The sequence below is a fragment of the Stegodyphus dumicola genome, chromosome 8 (genome assembly GCF_044657685.1).
Source record: "Stegodyphus dumicola isolate Sdum_Otavi_A_Nest chromosome 8, ASM4465768v1".
Lineage (NCBI taxonomy): Eukaryota > Metazoa > Arthropoda > Arachnida > Araneae > Eresidae > Stegodyphus > Stegodyphus dumicola.
In genome coordinates this window covers 68,442,800-68,466,536 of record NC_140775.1, presented here as the reverse complement: position 1 = coordinate 68,466,536, position 23,737 = coordinate 68,442,800, and the positions used below count along the sequence as shown (strand labels likewise).

The window sequence follows — 23,737 nt, the reverse complement described above, 5'->3', positions numbered from 1 at the left end:
ACGCTTTTTTATGAAAGAAAATCATTATTTTCCTAATTTCTTTCTAATTCCTATTTTCTAATTAATTTCAACCGAATATTCATTTATTATTATGCTGGCAAGAAAAATATTTTCTAATTAATTATTTTAAATTGTCCGGATTTGGGACTCACGTGGAATTCTTCATTGAAATTTTGAGTTACGAAACCACTAAGGAAGTTGCTAAACCTCCTCTTTTGTAAAACACAATAGTGTACGAGGATTGTACTTTTATCAATACTTCATAAAGAAACAATTAAAACTAGATCGAATTTACACCAGACAGAGAAAAATCACCGAGACATCCATGCAACGAACTTGTTCGCCTGGATTCGAAACTTCGTCGAACTATAAGTGTCTGCGATTTTAATCATTTTGCACTTCGTGGACTGGTTTAATCTGGTTAGACCTAATAGCAGTCTTTATGCGTATACGACATCATATTGTTGAAAAAACTAATTTTAATTTCATTATATTGATCATACCCCCACATTCTCATTGTTATGGTAAGGAACGTGATTTAAAATACCTTATTCAGTTATAGTTCCATAGAATCTGTCACTTAGTTGTCTTTTGAATGTGAATTTCCAAACTTCCTTCTTGGGCATTCAAATGAAACAACAGAAATTTAATTTTTGCCCATTAATTTACTGGAAATTTTCATTTGCTTTCCTTCTCATGCCAGATCTTATCGATTTGATAAGCAGAAACGCATTTCATTATGTTTTCACATGTTATATATTTGTTCTTCCCAATCTTATTTCATATGAGAATTCAGTTGTTTGATAACTGGCTGTACTGACAAAAGCTTTCTCCTTGAGTAACTATTGAGACTTTAAAGATGTTTTACTTTCTCTTTAAGCGAAGACCACATGATTCTTGATGCATTTCTATTTTTAATTTCTGTGTTACCAAATACTCTGGATTATCTTGAACTGCAAATTCCAGCTTATTTTCTTTCCAGTTAGTAAATCTGTGACTCATTTCTAAAAATGGCTACATCAGATTGGAACTCTTGAATTTATAACATCATAGTTCAATATACATTAGGCTAAACTAAGACAGCTTTAAAGACGCTTATTAAAGAGGAAAGATTTTATGCCAGAAAAGAAGAAATTAATAGTTTTCAATTGATAAAGTTTGCAAATCTCTTATTCAATTACAGGAATCAATTTAAAGAAGCGTTATAGCGCTGCTGACCATGTAAGGTATTTCTCCCACCTTGGCGTGCCTTGGTGGTGTAGTGGTTCTGCACGCTGGGCCGGTATTCCAGAGGTCCGTGGTTCGATTCCCGGCGAAGGGTTCCCGTGGTTCGATTCCCGATAATTTTTCATCCTGCCTGCTTCCTAAATACCTAATGTCTCTACAACCATGCAATATATTTTTTAACTACTGTTTAGGAATGTTTTCTGTAATAGTTATAAGCATGGGCTACGAATATTTGAAAAAATAAATATATACATTCAAAACTACCTTTTCAAATAATTTTGAAGAACATGGAGATCAAATGTAAGATTACATGCATAGAAATTCGAAATACTGTTTTGAAACATATTTCACCAAAATAAACTGTGGACTGTTATATGAAGCATCAAAATCAGTTTCCACCTGTGTAATGCCTTCACTATGCGATATCTAAAATAATACCTTTTGCAAGCATGAAACCCGTGTAGAATAATTGTTAATAAAAATTCTGAATTTTATCATTATTGTCAGTCAAAAGTCCTCGCAGATTACATACGTATCGCGGCGTTCTTGGCCATTTCTGTTGAGACGGTAATTCTGTGGTTAAACTTACATCTGGCATTTCTTTCTTGGCTGGAAATGCCAGAATGCAGTAAATCTTGAGTGGAGTTTTTAGATCTTAATCGTCTCTTATGAGCCACAGAAAGTGAAAGAAAAACAATACGAGCTTTTGATTGAAGAGTGCTTTGTGCGGTCTACTACAAGCGTTTGTGAGTTTATATCAACGCTGAATTTGTCAGCGGGTGCTGAGAAGGTAAATGGGAAAAGCGGAAGAAGTTCTCTAAATAAAACTTTGCCCTAGACACACACCACGTGGCCTCAGAGTTTCAGATATTCCAACCAGCTGTGGTACAGTTTTTCAAATAAGGTATGTGTGCAGATTTTTCTCATATTAAACAACAACTGAACTGTTTTTGATAATGACGCGTATTCGAATTATAAACAAATGTTTTAACCGTGTCATTACTTTCTCTCCGCTTTCGATAGTGAATTTTCAGTCGATCTCAGTTGGCCAATATAAGTCTATTTCCTTCAATAGGCCCAAGCACATTTATCAGTGATATTAAATCGAAAAAAGGCGGAAGATAGAGATTTGATGTCTCAATACAATCATATAAGAAGGATAAGTTTTTTCAATTGGAATCATACAAAAAGTTAAATTTTTTTACAAAATTTTCCCCATACAGAGTAGTAAAACTGCTTTCATAAAATCCTGCATCTTATTTTGTCACATACTTCTTTTTGAGAAACTATGGAATCTGAAACTTATGTTTAAAGATCAAGTTTTAAAGCTACAAAGACCTTTGTTTCTCAATAACCTTGACTGCACTGTAAATGTTTCTTTAGTGCGATTCATTAAAAGGTTCTTTACACTTTAATCAAGCTATTTCTCAGCCAGCTTATGAAAATACCACCATTAAATTCTTCTTTCATTACTTCATTTATCCTATAATTTCTTTAAATTCACTTTGGCCATTTCATTAAGTTTCTTTAAGAAGTTTCCTGGAATATACCTTTCGTTTGCTTAAGAATAGCTTAATAATTCGAATGAAAACATTTCACGTATTTTTATGGTTTGGGAAGTTATAATACTGCTTATGGAAAAAATTAATAATTATAAATATTAGTGCTTACACGCAACGGGAATGGAAGGACAAACATATGTTTATTCAAATCATAGTAAATACAAAAAAGAAATAATAATAAACTTTAAAACAAATAAATAAATAAATTTAAAATTTTTAAACTTTCATTATTAGAGGCATACATTGATGTACTGTACATATTGATATGCTTTATACATTGATATACACTGTGAATGTATACATTGATATACACAGTGAGTGTATACATTGATATACGCTGATAGTGCACTCGTATACATTAATAAAGTGTACATACTTGCTTATATTTCGTATTCAATTCCAGTCTATCGCAGCAAGTTATTCCTTCAAAAAAGGAATGACGTGATTTGCCAGTGCTTGTTGAAATTCAAAACCCTTTCCTTCGAGTTCAAAATTCAGCTATTTGGCACAGAAAGGTCTTTTTCAATCGCCTTAGCAAATGATGACATTAAACGATGGAAACAAAGTATTTTTCAAAATAAAAATGGAATTTGACTAATTTAATACAAATGGAACTTGAAACATATAAACACTTGCTTTCAAGTCATTTTCATTAAGGAAAATGTCATTACTAATTAATTTTTTCCGGCAAGTGTTAAAGTGTCTAATCGCCCTCGCATTCCAGAGAATTATTTAAAATCTGCAATTAAGGTTGCTTTTTTGCCTAATTTTAAACGATTGCTTAAAATCAAAGACAAGCATTAATGTAGACTTAATTCCTTACTTGGAAACATTTCTCTGTCATTTGGCAATTTTTATAAGCTATTTTGACATTTATTTAGATATTTCATTTTAGTTTAAAATATCTGTCCTATGATATTTTGATAATATTAACCGACTTATTGATCATTATAAGCAAAATATTTCCATGTTTTCGTACAGAAACGGGTGAGATTTCGACAATTCGATAATCGATATCCGAATAATAACATTACAAGTGTCCAAACTCTTCGTAGACGTTAAGCGAATTATCGCTAAGCTTAAAGTAACAACTGAAACTTAGGAATGGTGTAAAATACCCTTTATTTAAAGCTAAATAAGAACAGAAGGCACACTTTGTGCTTACAGCTCAGTCGATCACCTATGACGAGATACAAAATACGCTCAGTCTTACAATCTAAAAACCTCAGCTTAAATACACGCGAACTAAATCTGCATTTTGGAGAGAAAACGGAAGGGAGAAGTGACAGTAAAGATTCAAAATATAAAAAACAGGTTAATTAACATAAAGGAACCTTATACATTGAAAAGATATTAAAATTGTGATTGCAAACTCGTGGCCCCCGAAGCAATATTATGCCACACGTGAATATATTTCAGTTATGTATTTATTGCGACTACGGTTCTTAATTTTAAAGACATGAAGATATGGACTGAGCTTACCTGCGCCGCAGCTATTAAAGAAAAAATGATAAAATCAGTAGACTATGGTTCTACACCCTGGTTTTCAGGTTCGGGTTTTTCGGGTTATTAGTCCAAAGGGCGTTAGCCCAGAAGGGCTATGAGTTTCGTTTCGGCATTTTGTGTTGAAAACTTTAAATGTCGGTTCACTTTTAAACTGTTACCACAAAATATTACAGCCTTGTATTATATTTAAAGAAATTAAATAAAGAAGAATCTGCATAAATGTATGTATGTTACTCGCATTGTGAGAAAACGACGGTGCCTAGAGCCATCAAACTTTGAATAACGTACGTTTCCACCCGAATATGGGCATCTGGAAGTCCAGATTTGGAATTTGGAATTTGTTTTATTATCTATTTCGTATTTTGTAAACCTTTAACGAATTTTTGATAAACAAACTCAACGATTTCAAAGCGAGCAATGGCCATACTGTAACAAAAAAAAAAAAAAAAAAAAAAATATTTCCAGCGTGTGAGACTGTGTGTATCGGAAATTCTAAAGATATGCTCATTTTAAAATTATTTTGCGATATTGCTGTTGAACTGAATTTTATGGTTTAAGTGCGAAGAACATGATATTTAATAAATAAAGGCAACCCACAAAACGTTAAAAAAAAACGTTCTTTTCGGCGTAATGTAAAATTCAACATATCGGAGTTACCTGACATGAATACCAATCTAAAATTTAACATTTAGCTGTAAATACATCTGAAGTAAAAAATATAATTAACATATATTTCTTTCGGTTACAAGCCTTTAGATTTCAGGCAGAAAATAAACATAAATTTTTAATTTTCTCCTTTATGTTATTATAATTTTTATGTATGTAGTGATAAATATTCCATAGGTAAAATTTTAAATGTAAAATTTTTCTTTTGTTTGTTTTAAAATGATATTCAATATTGCTAAAAATTGTTCTGCCCAATCAGTTCCTTTCACATCGAGCATTCGGCTCGCATGCAATTTGAGTTTGAGATCACTATTAAAATATCAAACATAATAAAATTGTTGAAAAGATGATTCTATTCCAATCACATAACATATCGAGTCATTTTTTATTTATGTTCTTTTAGATATTATCTTTCATTTTTTTCTACAATAAAACTGAAATTGTCCATAAAAATTACCGGTTGGATATGTAATTAATTTACTGTATTTTAAATTTATATAAAGGAAATATATTTTTAAAGTAGTCATCTTATTTGCAGTGATTTTATTTCGGAGCAGAAGACATGAAAAATATGCCTTACTTTCCCCGAACTTCGAACTTTGGATCTTCTCATTGCTAGCCAGCTATACTTTCCAGTTACACCCAAGGAGGGAGAAAAGGTAAGAAGGGAGAGAATAACTTACACATTATTAAAAAAGATTAAAATTTTTTAGAAGTGTTCTTATTTGCTATTGAATTCCTCTGTTCTAGAGAAAGTAACTGATAAATTGGAAAGAAAAATTAAAGATCTTTTACTTCGCCCAGTAATAATACTCCAATAACAACACCATGAGATTGTCGGCGGAAGATAAATTCAAAATCTTATGTTTCGCTTATAGGCAGTATTTGCAGAGTTACTTCTAGGTTTACTCCCTTTTCGACCGTTAAATGTTTCACATGTTTCAGAGACATGATCGTCGGTATGAATTTTCCAAAGAGGGATTTGGTATCTTAACCGAATATAATACATTTTCTTAGAGGATTTAAAAAATCATGCGGTGGTAATTTTCACACTGGCAAATCAGTATACTACATTAGTCAGTGAACGCTTTGGGGTCATAAATGATAGAAATTTATAATTCTGAAATTATGACACTAGCATACGTAGTACTCATAACTTTTATTAAATTTGTTATTATATTTTGATTTAAATTGAAACCTAAGGCACAAAATTTACATTAATTAAATGTACATAATTTATTGTTGTTGTTGTTACTTATACTCACTTGCCGGACAGTAACACCAGCCCACGAAATTCCTCGTGGCGAGGAGAGCAAAATTCGCCTTGAGCACATTACAGGTGACAATGCGATTTAGCTCAGCCCCTTCCTCTAAACCACACGACAGGACTTTCAACTCGCCGTATAATTGGAGTGCCGTCATGCCGCACGGGCACTATACATTTATAAACATCCATGTTTTCTCCGAGATTCGAACCCTGGTTCTTCGGCACGGCTGTCAGAGACGCTAACCACTATACCGGCTGGGCGGCACATACTTTATTACAAAATGCCAAATATGGCGTCTGAAAAAAGTTATTAATATACATTTTCTTTCGTTTATTTTCTATACCAAAACTTGCCAGTTCAAGTGTGTCATTTTTGTTATTTGAAGAGAGTTCCTCAGAGTTTGCGAAATTCAGCATATTTGTGAAACATGAAATAGTTTGAAAAGCAGTTTCATCTTCATCTATATGAATCATTATAACAATCTTCATCTCCTTCACCCACAATTTCGTAGCAGACTAACTTAATTTAAAACTTTTAACAGATTTCATCAACATGGAAACAAAATCAATATCATGGACAAAATCTTGAAAAGTGATTAAATAGTGAGTTACACTACTTGATTTTCCCTTATAAATCTATTTATACTTCATTTTCTTTTGACGATTATTCGAATGATTTGTCCATCTTTCGAATTAAAATAAATTGCTTTTCCGAAATAATTATACGTCGTTGAGATACAACTTTCTCCTAAATCAGCAAGTATATGGACTTGCTTCAGGATTGAAACTTGACATTCTTTTTTTCCCGTTCGGTAGCAGAAACACTTCACATTAAATTTTTCCTGTGATATCTTATGATTCACTGACTGTGTAATCCTGAGATATTGGCTGATAGCAGTTTATGAGAAAATTACATCTATATGTGTCAGTGATGGAAAATCACATCAGTATGAGAATAATGATGTAAATGATGTAAAAGAAATATCCACAAATATTTATTTTACATCATTATTCTATCAATTCACAAAATGTTAGATATCATTTACACTTTTTTTGCTATTTACATCTGAGCATGGAAATTTCTTTGAGTTTCTGAAACAGCGTGGTTTCGAAGATTTTCTGATAAGGTTTAAGTTTTTTCATTCTCCCGGCGTTGGAACATAGAAGCAAAGTAGTTGTGATAGTAGCAAATCTTTCCTCTTGAAATCTAATGTTTTATGTCACAAAACTCTGTCAATGACACCTTTTCATCTAACTGAAGTTTTTTTAATGTTGTATTATTAATTAAGATGGATAAGTCTATCATTCTCAGGTTTATACTGACTATTCAACAGCTACATTTTCTTCAGTAAGACCTTTTGTTCTAGCGCTTTAAATTTTTGAGCCATTCTAAAGAAGCTGAAAAATTTTCAGTTCTGAGCTTTGATGATTTTCTTTTAATTAAGTGATTGGCTGACGGATAACTCAGAAGCTCGAGTTATTTGCAATTTTAAATTCTAGATTATTTCACTGAATGCGTTGCAAAATCGCAATATTAGTTTCAGATGAAATTCTCATTTTTCAATTTACATTTTTTCCAAATTTGATTTCAGTTACTTGAATATTAATACCTTTTACCTTTTGATGTCTAAAAATACTTTTTGATGTCTTTGGGTGATTTTCTGCTGCTTAAATGACTTCATTTCTAAGTGAGATTGATAAATGTCCTCTTGCTCGTATTCATAAAACCTGAAACTTCAAAGTGTTTAAAATTGAGAAAATATGAATCATACGTAAACTTTCTCTACATTATACTTAATATGACAAAGCAAAAGAATATCTTTTTTTATGTAAGACAACTTCAACAACTAAATTTCCTCTAAAACGTTTTTATTCTCCCATGCACTTAAAAATGCTGTGCTTAAAAATGCCACGACAGAAATGAAAAATAATGCTTAAATAAAGTCGCATGATAGGCAAATATACAATGGATAAATTTCAAGATAAAAACAGAGATATTTTTCAATATAATTTCAAAATTACTGGAATGATGTATAAACGCAAAAAATGATGAATGCGAGGAAACGTAAGAGGCAAAATAGTGCTATTCATTATACAATTGCCACTATTTTTCGCTTTGTAAAAAGGTGCAATAGATGGAAGTACAACAAATAGACAGCAATGATTAGGTGTGTGAATATTTTAAACATACAGCCTTTATATTCCTCTCTTTAACCAATATGAACAGTTTGAACTCACGAGAGTAAATTATCACTGCCATGGTTACTTATATATTCAGTGTTTCAATTAAACAACGACACAGAAAGCACCAGGGACTAAAATATTTATTAAAATTACCATTTGTAATATTTCCAGTTAAAAGAGAAAGTGGCGAAAAGTGTTTAAGTGCACTTGTAATTCTAGTTCAAAATAAAAATGTAACCCAAGTTTAGTTACACCTAACAATAACAATATACGCATCACTGAAAAGTAGTATAGCTATCAACAAGTTAAAAAAAACGTTAACTGCAGGAATAAAAGCTTTTAATTCTTCCTCATTAAGTATTACTTAAAAAACAAACTTCAGTAGAACTTAAGGCGACCACCCAAGTCGTTTATACATCTTAACCCATTTGAATTATTCATTAAGTTCCCAAGAACTGCATTCCAATTGCAATGCGTAAAAATATACAACGACTATGTGGTATTTTAATCATAATCACATTGCTGTTTGTTTTATTTTAGATAAATTTCGTTATACTTCTGAACCAATGACAGAATCAGGAAAATTTGAATTGTAACAATAAAGCAGCTTAAAAGTGATTCATAAATAAAAACTTGCAATGATAACCGCGTCGCTCTGGCTTATTAAAATGCATAATTTTTTCCTAATTTCAGCTTTCCAATGTCTAAATTGGTTTTTAGTGACTTATCGCTTCCTCCATTCTAATGAACTACAATAAAACTTCAGTTATACAGATTATAGATAGCTATTACAACTCCATTTATCTAAGTCACATGTTCTTTTTAGCCAAATGAATTTCAACTATACTTATACACGATAAATATGCTAAAGATTAGGGTATATACATATTTTCTATCGATATGTACCAAAAAATATATCAAGCACTCAGGCAACACCTTCGCCAGTTTTGCTTGAAACCTTTAGAAGATGTAATATCGAGTTTGTTAGAAATCGAATTCTTAGCCCCAATTAAACTTAGTTGCGCAGAATTTCTTCTCACTAGGTTACAGTTAAGAGGTTAATTAGTTTCATTTTAATTCACATTGATTGGAAAAATGGCGCAATGTATGTACATTCAGTCTAAATGTCCAGTCGATGGAGTCTTTTAAGTAGATTCTGTACAGATTACGTTCTTTGGCAACTAGTGTTTCTTTGGAAACTTCATATCTGTTCTTAATTTGAACAATTCTGTTTTGAGATCTGATAAAAGTACAGCTCTCATAGCAAGAGAGACTGCTCACTTTTAGTTGTACTCTTAGAGAAAATAACAGTAGTATCCTTTGGAGTGTAATCATTTTTCTAGAACTAATGTCTGAAGCAGTCAGGAGAATCTAAATTCTTGCGAACAAAAGGTTAAAAATTCTGTATGGAGTCTTACACCACTCAGATCTTCAGAAGAGTGGACAGAGAGTTTCAATGAAAGCTGTTCCACAATTTTTGAATATAAAATTTGAAGAGTCTGCATAACTGAAAAGGCTTTCCTTTTATTTCAATGCCAACCCTTCAGTTGTCTTGACATTCTATTGTGAGGATTCTATTGTGAGTATGCAGTTTGCTATAAAACTTCCCCAAATTAGAATTTTTTCCCAAAACTCAAAGCCTGAAAATCCGGGTCACAGAGAACTACTTTATTTGGACAGTTGTTAGGAAGGCTAGTTATGAAGCAAAGTAGTACTCAGCTGAAATCTTAGAAGTTTTTGAAAGCTCGCGATTGAGGAACAGCAGTAAATTCGAGAACTGTATCTCGTTATTGTTCTAATATAAGCTATGTAGGTATCCTCAAGAACGACAGTATCGGCATGGCATTCGCTACCTGAAGTATGTTTAAAAATAGTAAATCGTGTCTCTAGTCTTCAACATCAAATTATAAATATGTCTTTTATTAGGAAACTCAGGACTCAAGTCAAAGCACAAATATTTAGAATGCCTTTCAAACGATAGGTGTTGCTTAATGTGTTTGTAAAAATCTTTACGTTGGCAGTTCTGCAACTATTATTTGTAGTAAAAATAGGGCTAACTAAGAGCCACACAGAATTAAAACATAGTTTGTGATCCTTAGCAAATGTCCACAACAAAAGTGTAGTTAATATTTCTTTCAATATCATTCACGTCAAAACGGATGTGCAGAGAACAGTATGTGCAATAACAAAGTCAATCTCAATAGTCTTTGAGAACACTATCACAATGCCTGCCAGGAACAATAAAAGAAGTATAGAACTCAAAAGAGGGACACCTTGATTCATCTTAAAATTGTCGGTTAACGATGACCTTAAACTTAGTTTTGATGAGCCGGTACCTCAGAACTTTAGAGATCCAGTCAGAGTCAGAAAAGCTTGTTTCCCTTCTTGAAAGCAAATAATTTTTTTCATTCTTCAAGTGATATTCTAATAACAAGTTAGTCTAATAATCTTAGTAGTATTAAAAAAAATCACTTATTAACCAGCGCCAAAAATCTCAGAAATGACTTCATACTCAGTACACACTGTACAGAAAAGGCACAGAAACAGGTTGAGATAGTTTAACTAATAAACAGAATTGCCTGCTAGCTAGGTTTTATTGCATTTTATGCATAACATCAGCTATTATTCGTTACATTAAAGGATCAGTAGCTCAAAAGATTGAATCTTTTTTATGCTTTTAAGAAATAAATCAAAATTTGAAATCTTATTCATGCTTTTATATTGAAATTCGATTTCTTACAAACAATTTAAACAATCCCCCAAACAAAAATTCATTGTAAAACATCAGGCGTAAATAGGCTAAGATTTTGCCGTTTGAAGTTCTCAAATTATGATGCTAAGTTTTTTCTAAGGTCTTGCCGTTTAAAGAGCCAGAAGGTTTTTTACTTTTTTGTACGAAGTAAAAAGGAAGTATTGTAATCGCGAAAAGTTTCAGGCAGCATATTTCAACGAAAATATCCATTTTGACTGCTATCGAATGCAATTTAACGATATTTTTGCGTGATATCTGTACGTAAGGACAGAATAAAAGACTCGTTTCCTCCAAAAAAATTATAAAACTGCTTTAAAATTAATTCTGAAGAGAATTTTTCGTGGCGCCTGTACGAAAGTATGTACGTACGTGCGTACGTACGTACGTACGTATCTCGCATAACTCAAAAACGAGTAGCCTCAGAACGTTGAAATTTTGTATATAAGACTGCTATAACATGTAGATGTGCACCTCGTATTTTGGTTGCAATCGGCCGCACCAAACGTATATAAATATATTTATATATATATATCCACTCTGTTACAAGTGATCTCAGTTTCTTTACTCTTATATGCTTGTAAATTGTACATTTTTTGCTTTAAAAATAATGGAATTATGTTGTTTTTATCTTCCGGTTAAGGTTTTTATGCCTTTAGTAAATCTGTATGCAATATTTTTAGAATTATCAACAATTTTAAAGTTGTTTAAGTGCCGCTAAGCCTTTTTTTTATGGCGGCCATTGATTGTTTACATTTGAGACAGCAGACTAGTGGATTTGTTGCCAATCTAGAGAAACTTAGCTTCGCAACAACAAAGATAACGCCTTCATTTATTATTGCCAATTAAATCATGCTTTTGAAATGTTTTCGAGGAAATAAGTGTTTACGATTTACTTCGTAATTTTTAATATAGATATTTTGAGTTTTTATGTATTTTTGCCTTCTCGCGAGGTGAGAACTGAATTAATTGAATGAGAAATACTCAATCGTCTGTGAAAAACTGTTTCTTTTTTGCTTAATTTCTTTTATACATCATTCTAGATTTATTATAGTATTTGAATAGAACATGTGGCAACAACTAGATAATTCTATTCTTTAAATGATATAAATTTTGTGCATTATGAGTTATAATATGAATGAAATACTGTTAAGTGAATCTAGCGCCAGAGTGTAGCTATGGTAAACAAATACTAGAGTGAATTTTAAAGAATGCATTTATTCTATTGTGGTTTATGCACTATCGGCGAAGCAGATTTAATTCAATCCAATAAGTTTAAATGAAATGCAAGAAAAAATGCGTAGAATTTAATATTCCGTACAAGGAAGTCATGTGGTGTACACATCAGATTTTTTACATTTGCATTTGAACAAATGCTTCGTATTAAAACAACGAAGTACACGTAAAAGGCTTCCGTACACAATATTATATAAATATATAGTTACACATAATAGAAAAGTTTATTTGTTAACCTATTTATTTCTATGTTTATTAATTTTAAGAAAGTGTTATGTATTTACAAGGGTTCAAAGCAATTCAATTTTCAATTAATATTTCATCAGAACTTGATTTTCTTGTTTGCGTGGATTATATTTCTGAATTAGTTGATTGGAATTTCAAGAAAATTGATTAATTATATAAGCATTATATCAGTATAAGATGGCCAATTAATGTGTTTCTGAGATAAGAACCTTTAAAACTGTAATTAAATTTGAAAACGTATGAAAATTTGAACTCGTCGCATTTTATTGTGAAATTACAATTCTGATGATTATGTATACAGTACGGTTTAGATAGACTATAATTATGTATATATACGAAATTATAAATATATTTTTATATTTCATTATTAATACTAGGAAAATGATGTGCATTAGCAGTATTTGAAGTTAATAATATCTTAAAATTAAGTTGTTTTTTTAATTATAGTTTTCCTACTTGCTTGTATAATTTTTCTGAAACTGTTCTTCTCAATTTCAAGAAGTTTTAGCCAATTGTGTAAACTACACCAGTATAGAATGACCAATTATAATGCTTCTCGCAAAAAAGAATTTAGAAATTAGTTTAAATTTCATATTAAAAAATTTGATTTTAGGATCTCAAAAATAAAAAAAAAACCGCTATATTTTGGAAAAATACCATTCGACAATTTTTAAATTAGCTCATCTTATTCACATATTATTTCTCTAATTTGGAAAAAGAAATCATCTAAAACAGTGACTCGTTCATCTCTAATACTATGCACAGTATATACGTATTACAATTTTTATTGACAGAAGATATTTCTTCTGTTACACTTTTGATATACTTTAAATGTACCTGATTACTTTAATCAGTTATGGATTATCCGATGGTTTACATAATTAACTGACTTTCTTTATTTAAACCTATTTCAATTTCTTACAGAAGTTTCTCTTTTTATGTATGTTATCATAATTCTTCAGTGTTCAATTTTTAATATATTCAAATGATCGCGGAAATATATCACGGAGTAAGTTCGTGATAAACATAATAATAGAAGTTACTTAAAAATTATTATTTGTGGTTAGAAATCATTACACCTTTCTAGTCGTTTGTGAACCTAGAATGAAGTAATCCAGTGAATGAGACTATATAAATCAAACAGAACATTTATTAAACTTAACATAGCAAAACGTAAAGCAAAACAAATAAAATGATCTGGTCAACAGTTCAGTGCGACCTACTGTAAAGCCAAGACTGGACGTTTTTCAGAATAATAGCAATACAGCATGGCTATTTATAATACCAATAAGCAGCTTAGCTTCGCAGCTTGATATTAGCCGCGGAGAGAAATACAGGTACCTCTCCCGAATGGCTCTTCGCTATGAGGAACAATTCCTATGCAGCACTCCACCGAACTTATTCATTCATCCAAACCTTATTCATTGATAGTTACATTACCAGAAAGTTAATCTCCTTCCAATGTATAATCATTTCAGATTTTGCGAACATATATCATCTTTTGAAAAGGCGGCAGTTATAATAACGACGTATTAACTATTTTGAACGATCTTCGCTATCCTCTGATAACTTGTGAAGCACAGAGAAATTAAATGAAGAATACCACCTGTATTTTTGATATGAAAAACATCAGAACTTGAGGATTATTCTTGTCTGTGAATGTGCTTGTAAATTTGGGTAGCAAAATTATTTTAAGCTCGTACAAACAAAAACCTAATTGTAAACTTTTATTATCGTACTTTATACGCCTGAAGAAAACTAGAAAACTAATGTATATGATTTTGTTTTCGAAATTAGTTAGAAATAAGTACATTAAAAATAGAAATGATCTGAAATTAATTTATCGAGGAAGAATTATTGAAACAGTTCTTCCACCAAAAATTAAGGAACAAACACTTTTGGGCCATAATTGTCAAGATAAAAACGTTATAGATATCACATTTAGGGCAGGTATTCGTAAATGATACAATCATTTAGCGGACAATATAGTTATTGTAAATTTTGAGCTGCTATTTTTAAAAAATCACTTGATTGATAAAACGACGACAAAGCATTTCACAATTGTGTCTTAAGAATTTTAATTTTAATACGGAATATTTCCATCCCTGTGGTCATATTAAACTTGGCACTGCGAAGCTAAGCTGCTTCAAGCTATTAATAAATTTTCCTGATAGGATCTGGAAGCGAACCCGTTCATACCTTAACCCTCACTGTAATTTATTCAGGGATCTTGGAAGCAAGATAATGCGCCCAGTTGTCTTCCTCGGTAGTTCTCTAAATATTCAGAGGATTGATATTTGATGCTTATTCGCAGAACTGTGTTGTAACTACTGATTATAGCTGTTGTTTTTGCAACCTAGCCTTTAAAATAAATGTGTTACCATTGCTTCAGAATTATATGTTCATCAAGGACATAGTCTCGATATCTCAGAGCATTCCGAGATCGACTAACAAACGCATAGAGGTGAGTGTTGGCCCCAACTTCGCGCACCGGATCATTACATAACTAAGTACAGAAGTACAGTGTAGAGAATACCTGAAATTTTCTGAAAGAAATTATTGTGCATCTGCTTCATGTGACATGTTTTCTTGCTAGTATAGTTGAAATTCGCTGAGTAATGGATTCCGTGAAACACACACAAAAAAACTCCGGGCAACTAGTATATGAAATACAGAATTAGTCTCACAGTTGAAGGACACTCATCGCCATAAAAACTTGAGCACCAAGAAAGATTTTTCAGAATGAAACGAAATTTTACATATGCAAGTACTACTTCGATATAAGTAAGTGATTAGAAAATCAAAGGAGGATGCAGAAAAATGTACACATGAACGGAAGTTTTAGTACTTTGTTGGACTACTTCTAGCGCGAATGCACGATGCGATACGAGTGGGTATTGAGTCATACAAATTCCGTATGGTGTCCTGAGACATCTCGTTCCACCCTTGCTTTAAACGCTCCTCTGGTTCGACCAACTTGACGTCCCAAATGATCCCAGATATGCTCGATTGGTGACAAATCTGGGAATCGAGCAGGCTAGATAAGGATCGAGCGGGCCAGGCGGAGGCAGTCTTGTGAGATCCGTACTGTGTGCAGCCGAGTACTATCTTGTTGAAAACAGGATCCTGGGAGCCCTGCCATGAGTGGCAACACATGTGGCGGAAGGATGTCATGGACGTACCACTGGCCTGTCATTGTGCCATGGATCAATATTAGGGGAGACCTTGTATCGTAAGCAATGGCATCCCATACCATCACACCAACTGTGGGAACGGTGTGTCGCTCTAAAGCGAAGGCAGGATTGAGGTGTTCACCACGGGGGCTCCACACACGAACACGATTGTCATCACTGGTGAAATTGAATCTAGATTCGTCGCTGAAGAGGACCTGGTTCCATTCCGTTACAGTTAAATTCTATCGTGCGCAACACCTCTTCAAACGGAGGCGTCGGTGGATGGGTGTCATTGACAGCACACGTATGGACGCTGCGATACCAGATGTCCTTCAAACAGGCGCCTTGCGATGATTCGGGAAGACACAGGGGCCCGTAATGAAGCTGCTGCCTGTGTCTGGATAGCGGGCAATGAGGCAGTTAGCTCTACGTGTGCGTGTCGTATGATGTGACGGTCTTCTCGACGACTGATCTGTTGAGGGCGTCCTGAGCCTGGTCGCCGTGTATATATCCTCTGTCCACTGGTTCCAATACCTCCTCACAGTAAAATCAAAACGGCCTACCTGACTAGCTACTCGCCGAGCCGACCAGCCAGCTTCCATCATCCCGATGATTCTTCCTCTCAACTCGTAAAGCTGTTGATATTGGCTTCGATGGCGGCGTAACGGCATGTCTAGCTCAGCGTTTCCTTAGCAAAAGATTAAGTACACTCAAACAAGCTGTACTTACCTGCTTTATGCTCCAAGAAGAACGAAGTGCATCGCTCTTTAGTGGTATTACGCAATGCGCAATCTCGCTGCATTTCTAATCATTTGCATAGCTGTCCGACATGTACCTTCATGCCAAGTTTGGTGAAATGCCAAGTTTGTGGACTTCATTACGATCCCACAATTATTTCTTTGGTGCGTAAATTTTTATGGCAATGTGTGTATATTTTTATCATGTTGTTTCAAAGTGATCACCAATAGGTACAAATGCAGTTGTAGTTCTTCTTCTCTTAAAGTTTTGGAACTATCAAATTTTTACGCATTTTACCAAAATGAACGCAACAAAGCCATATACGACACGCATTCAATCTACATTGAAGTAGTAAATCCGATTACTGAAGAGAGCAAACATTACTTAAAATGTTAAAGACACAAGGCAGCAAAGTGATTTATAAACGTCGTTGACGACTTTTTTGTATAGTGCGCCAAACCTAGTTTAAAAATGAGAAAGATCGTTTACTGCTTAATGACTTATCGCTAGTTATCAATAAGACATCTTCGGTGACTTATCGATAGACCTCTTTTACAGTGCTCGCGTCTCCCATCAATGGAATGGAATGGATAGACCTCTTCGATCATCAAAACTCTTGGAAACTTTTCACAGCCGGCACTTTCGTAATGTCAAGCATATTTTCGTAAGCATATTAATGGTAGTCATTTTCTCTGGGGCAATCGCCTCCATAGGAGTGCAAAATTCTTTAGAACTACATGTTGTTTTTGAGAAATGTTAGTACATAATATATAAGAACAGGAAAAGATAAGTAGATAGGAGAATGAGAAAAAATTTAAAATACCATTATCTTTTTCGATTGACGAATATATTATTTAATTGAGCTCATTGCCATAAAAATTTTGACCGATTATTATTTTTTAATGAGAAAAATCTTATATATCCAGAAGATTTCGTCTTCATGAGGCATTGGCTACCGTCAGGTCCGCCAACCTCTTAACCCGTCTCTAAGGTTAGTATCCAGAAGGTCTCTAAGGTTAGTATCCAGAAGGTCTCTAAGGTTAGTATCCAGAAGGTCTCTGAGGTTAGTATTAAATATAGTTATAAATATTTTCAGTTTACTGTGAGTTTATCAAGAAACTTCATCATAGAAGAGTGAACCGGTAAAAGTCTGCTAATAAATTGAAACCTGAAATTTGAAAACGTCCAGATTCTTCAGTATTAATACAAAGAAAAAATCCGAACGTTGAGAAACACGAAATGAGTCAAGTTAGACATTATTTACATTTTGTTTTCTTATACAATGCTTTTGTGTACTCTGAAGGAGGGAATATGCCTTATTACTGATTATTTATAGAATAAAAAATTGGTTTACCTTTAAACTTTACAAAAAACTAAACAAAAAAAAAAAAAAAAAAAAAAAAAAACCACTAGTTGTTCTGAACCTTCTAAATCACACGGACTTTAACTTCCGTGGCAGAAACACTGCATGAGGATACCTAGCTAAATATGTCATTTACCCTGAGAGTCTGCTTAGGATCCGAATGAATAAAATCAGCTTTTGGTTCGTTAGAGTCGTGAGAAGCGTGCAAAAAAGCTGTGACAAGAGGGATTGGTTACTCTTCCAGAGATACCAATCTTCAACAAGTTCTGTTTTCGGAGACCCCCCTTCCTTTACCACTTCTTTCAGTTGTGAAGTTCTCTGCACTGCCAACAGGCGTTTCTGAGAAAAAGTTCGTATATCCCACCATTTGGAATCCATGGACTGCTGCCAATGAGTACAACTTTTAGAAGAAGAAATAAAAAAATTAACACTCTGCATCAGAAAGGGGGGACGTTTCTCCAATCTTAACAGCCTTTTTTTTAGCGGAATCTGAGAGCCTGCAAATTGGAGTTTGTAAAAGCAAACCAAGAGGGTAATGAGGGAAGAATCGTATTCGGCATTAATCTTGACGTTTTTATCATAAAAAAAAAGTAAAGTATTTTTTCTTGTGTGAAAGCTACAACCTCTTTTTATTTCCCGCTGCATTTTTGAATGCTTTTGGAATATCAAACTTTTTATATAACTTTTGAATGCATTTGATAACAGCGAGACTCGACACTGAAAAGTTACTTGATGTGGTAATGGAAATTTTGATTGATTGCCTACATATGTTGCTGTTATTCCCTGTTTTACGTCGATTAGTTTTATGCTACTTGGCTGTAATAAAACACTTATATAAATGCTTATTTTTGATAACCTGGAAAATTTTTTAAGAATTTAGCTGCTAAGAAAAGGGCGAAAATCTGATTTGGCTTTTAAAAATCTTAAAAATTTATCTGGCTATAGAAAACTACTACTGCATAAGTTTAAAAGCTATATAAGTTTAAGACATTTAAAGACATTTTGATTGCCTGTAAGAAATGTTTTATTTCGAGTCAATCCACGTCTATCACGGAAAATCACCTATTAGCATAATTGGAAGTAAATATAAAATTTGTAGGCTGGAGGTTGGTTAAATACCTATTTGCCCTCGTGGATTTAAGCGATCACTGAGATTTTAATAGATGATCCTCTAGATCAGGGATACTCTCAACCGGTGCTACGCAATAGAAAAATAGGTGGAACACACAGAAACAAAGTATTTTTAACTATTAAGTTCAAAAATTAAATACCCCAACATCCTTTTTAAGTTTTTTTCTCTAATACTCGTAAACTTATGGGATTTGGGTTTTGTTCAAGCTGTTCATAGATTTTAGCAAAATAATCCATTTTATTTTTACAAATATTCTTTTAGACACAGATATAACAAAATTTGTCGTAAATGATGTTTTTAAAAGGGGCAATGAAATGGATGTTGTACTTAATAGGAAAAATATAAGTTCCTACAAAAAGATAATAGTATCTGAAATTGATTTATAATTGATCGATTTATAAGCATGTCTACACTTTATATCGCCACCATTTCCGGGCTCACAATGCTTTATTTTGAATTAGAATCATTTTTTGAGTCAATCTGCTGTTTCTACAAGCAGGTATTTTGTCTTCTTGTTGCTTTCTATTCCTTTTTCTTTCTACGCGAATATCGTCGCTTGTTTTTGAAAAACTTGTAATATATTGTGCATATAAATATTTGTGGAAAAATAATAAAACAAACCTAGACTTTCAAAATATAAAAATGGCTAGGATTGACTAAGCAGAAAGTTGATGACTGATAGGTGATGGATCCAAGAAAATCTATTAGCATTAAACATTGAAAAGAAAAGAAAAATTGTTTATAGCAAATATAATGAAAGGTACTTATCATTTAAGTTTTCCTGGAATGGAGATGAAAAGTACCCTCAGCCTCAATTTGTTGTCTGCGGTAAACTATTATGAATATTATGGTAACTATTATTATTTAACAAAGTATGAAGCCATTGTTTCTTAAAAGACATCTTGAATCTAAGCATGTCAATTTAAAGGATAAATCTGAAAAAATATTTTAAGAGGAAAACATCGGAGTTCAAAAATAGTAAACAAGTTGGTAGAGACATTCAGTAATTTTGAAGCAGGAGAGAGATGACAAATGAGCAATGCCCTCGACGACAGGACTTGAACCACGGACCTCTCGAATACGCGCCGAGAGTACAGACCACTACACCACGAGGTATGCTAAGAAGGCGGTAGAAATACCTTATATACTCCCCCTTTTAAAGGGTGACTGGGGTTTAGGGTACCCAATCGCCAAATCCCGGTGGTGGAGAATCATCATCCATCACCTTTTTAGTTCGGGCGCTATTGTAGAGACATTAGGTATTTTTTAAGCAGGAGATATGAAAAATGAGTAATATCCTCGCAGGGACTCGAACCACGGACCTTTCGAATACGCGTCGAGCTTGCTGACCAATATACCACGAAGGCATGCTAAGAAGGCGGGAGAAATACCTTATAAAGTAATGAAAGATTATCCTACTTCAAGAGAAAAAGCTTTGAAAGCTTGTTGCCTAGTAAGCCTAAGAATTGGGAAGATTGGTGGCAAGACTGGGTAACCTTATATTACCAGAAGCTAAAGATATCGCTTTAACATTATTCAAGGAAAACGTGGCTAATGAACTTAATAATATTCCGTTATCAAATGATACAGTAAGTATTCATGACGAATTCATGAAATAGCAAATTCCATAAAAAAGACATTCAAAAAATAAAACACAATGAGTATTTCGCATCGCAATTGGAAGAAAGTACGGAAGTAATGAACTAATGAACTCTGTTCAATTATTAGTTTACATACGTTTCGAAGAAAATAAACGAATTGCCAAAAAGCATTTATTTTGTGTATCTCTTCATAATAGAGCAACTGCAAATGAAATTTTCAAAGTAATTGACAATTTCATGTCTGAGAATGATATTCCTTGGAATAAAAGTATTGCCGTATGCACTGACAGAGCATGGGCTTTAACAGATAAACGTTCCGGCGTTATTTCTCTACAAAGAGATGGGCAATGAACATGAAACGCTTTTGTTATATTCCGAAGTAAGGTGGGTTATCCAGAGGAAAAGTTTTAAATCGTCTTTTTGAACTTCAATCAGAAATTCAAATTCTCCTCTGCGATTCAAAATTTGAATTTTTATTTAGTGAATTATGGCTGGTGCTTTTAGCATATTTAGATGATATTTTTGGAAAGTTAAATGAATTAAATTTAGGATTACAAGAACAAAGTGTTAATTTGTTTACCATTAGAAATAAAATAAATGCAACGATAAAAACTCGAGCTAATAATCAAAGATTTGGATAATAATATCCAATTCTACATCTTTTAGAAGCTTTTTACATCTTTTAGAAAGTTTTCTATCTTTCTTTCTAAAGAAGATTATGAAACGAAAATTGGATTAGAAATCCATTTTGTTAGAAATTTTATCCTGTGAAGAAAAAGAACAATTGATAGAAACTTCTTGTGACTGAATTCTAACTGAAGATTTCAAAAATAACACGCTTGTTAATTTTGGCCGAACAGAAAAAAGAATTTTAAATCATTCAAATAAAGCTATTAAATTTTTATTGCCTTTTAGCACAACCTATTTCTGTGAACAAGAATTTTTTTCCATGTTAAATTTCAAAAATAAATGCAGAATAAAATTAAACGGGATTCTAATTTACGGTCAAACCTAAGTGAAATAAGACCAGACATAAAGAAATTGATCTCTCTTAAACAGGATGATATAGTTTTTTCACAGTAATTGAAATTGTGTAAAATAAAAGCCATTTGAGAGTCGAAATAAGTAACATATTTCTGTATGTTAAAAATCTGATTGTGAATAAAATTAATTTTTTCAAAATTCTATTTAATTTATGAAACATTTTTCCCCAAAAGCAGTCTCGAAATGGGATTTTACATTGGTTCACTATAAACGGACTATCACTTTTCAAATTTTTGCCACCAAACATTATCGATCTGTACTATTTTTAAAGAAATTAAATCATGAAGAATCTGCATTGTACGTATGTTTTTCCCACTTGAAAAACGACGATACCTAGAGCCATCAAATTTTAAATACCTTAGCCATCCAGTCGAACGTGTGCACCTGGAAACCCGAATTTTGAACATTTTTATATACAGCGCGTGGGACTATGGTCATTCGGAAAAATGTAATTTATTTACCTTTGAGCTTTAATTCACAGTATAAAAATATGCATGATAACCTCTAACACACTGTCGAGACTTCTAAAGATATGATGCTTTTAAATATTTTGTGATTTTGTTGTTGAATTAAATTTTATGTGACATAAGTGCGAAAAATGTGATATTACTAAATAAAGTTAATAATAAAAAGGTGAAAACAACTTTTTTGCGCTAAAAGAAAAATTTTTTATAGAAAGAAGAAAGAAAGCTGAAAACTAATATGATAAACTGTGAAAAGACTGAAAAAAAGGTATATAAATGTATGCCAACACTTAACATTGCATCGGGGAATTCTAAGCATAGGTTGCTATATAGCTTTCAAAAATTTTGTGACTTTTTTTTTTTTTTTTTTGGTTGAACTGTATGTGGCATAAGTGAGAAGTAGATAACGATGCTTTGTAATTAAGCTTAAAAGGATAAAACAAAGGTTAGCAGGCGTGAGTGCAACAGCAGACTGGTAGACTGTGATGTCTACCAGAGCATAAAAACTTAACAAGCGTTAAAATTCGAGACCTTTCAGACTTTTTTGGCATATCAAGAAGGACATATACTAGTGGGCAATTGCTAAGGACGGATAACAAACGGCTATATAGCGAGTACAAAAGTAAGTGTGGTTGGATGCCAAGAGAAATAAAATAATGCCAGAATATTAGGCTATAATAATAAAAGAAGGCTATCCAGAAGGCTTTGAAGGAACAAAATCGACATTTTGTGCTGAATACGTAGAAGTGAAAAAAAATGCAGTTACCGTCCGCAGGCATTCTGGGGTAAAATAACAAAACGGGATATGGCCACCACATAGGGCTATGTATGATTCCACTAGCCTTGTCATTCTTTGCACAACATTATCCAACAGCTATCTGGCCAATTTAACCCATTTCTCTGTTAGTGAAACCGATGAGGGTGTCCTTGTTTACTGGAGGGCATTGTCGACCAGCAAGACGTCTCCACAAACCATCCCAAACATTTTCAGTAGGATAAAGATCTGGAACATGTGCTGCCCATACAAGGCGTTGAATATCCTCGCTTTTTAGACACTCCTGGACAGCTGTTGTTGAATGACATGTAGCGTTGTCGTCCATTGAAAACATGTTTATCACCGATAGCACCACGGAACATGCGAACATGAGTCATCAGAATATCATTAATGTAACGTTGGCTAGTCTCAGTCCCAGATGGAAGCACATAGAGCGACGTGCGGCCATTGATCATTATCCCAGCCTGATCCCAGCCTAGACCATGACACTACATGTAGGCTATCGGTCACTTCCCTGTATGTTTGCCGGACTATAGCAGTACCATTCTTACACCACATCAGTTGAACTCCCCAATCAGACGACAGACTGAACCAACTTTCATCTGAGAATAGTGCACAAGCCCAGCCGTCTTCCCTCCGGTTGCGTCCAGCAGTCTTCCCTCCGGACACCATTGCAAACCGGCGGATCGATGACGTCTAGACAATGGAATGCATACAGTAGGACTACAGGCGTATAGCCCTCCTTGATGCAATCGTCTGGCTACAGTTTTCGGAAGATTTGCTTGCAAGTAACTAATTTGCTAT

At 33.3% G+C, this 23,737-nt stretch overlaps 1 protein-coding gene across 7 annotated transcripts in view; it reads left to right on the top strand.

Moving 5' to 3' along the window:
* The window catches only part of LOC118183244 (uncharacterized), a 138,025-nt gene that overhangs the window by 59,184 nt on the left and 55,104 nt on the right, over window positions 1-23,737 (top strand). For 5 of the 7 annotated variants that reach the window (XM_035352715.2, XM_085821956.1, XM_035352716.2 and 2 more), the window contains exon 2: window positions 5,500-5,620. The exons of 1 other annotated variant lie outside the window; for it this stretch is intronic. The gene's annotated coding sequence lies outside the window, so the exon portion shown is untranslated. Of the gene's footprint in view, window positions 1-1,926; window positions 2,132-5,499; window positions 5,621-23,737 lie in introns of those variants that run through there. One more of the 7 variants, XM_035352713.2, reaches the window with a different exon arrangement.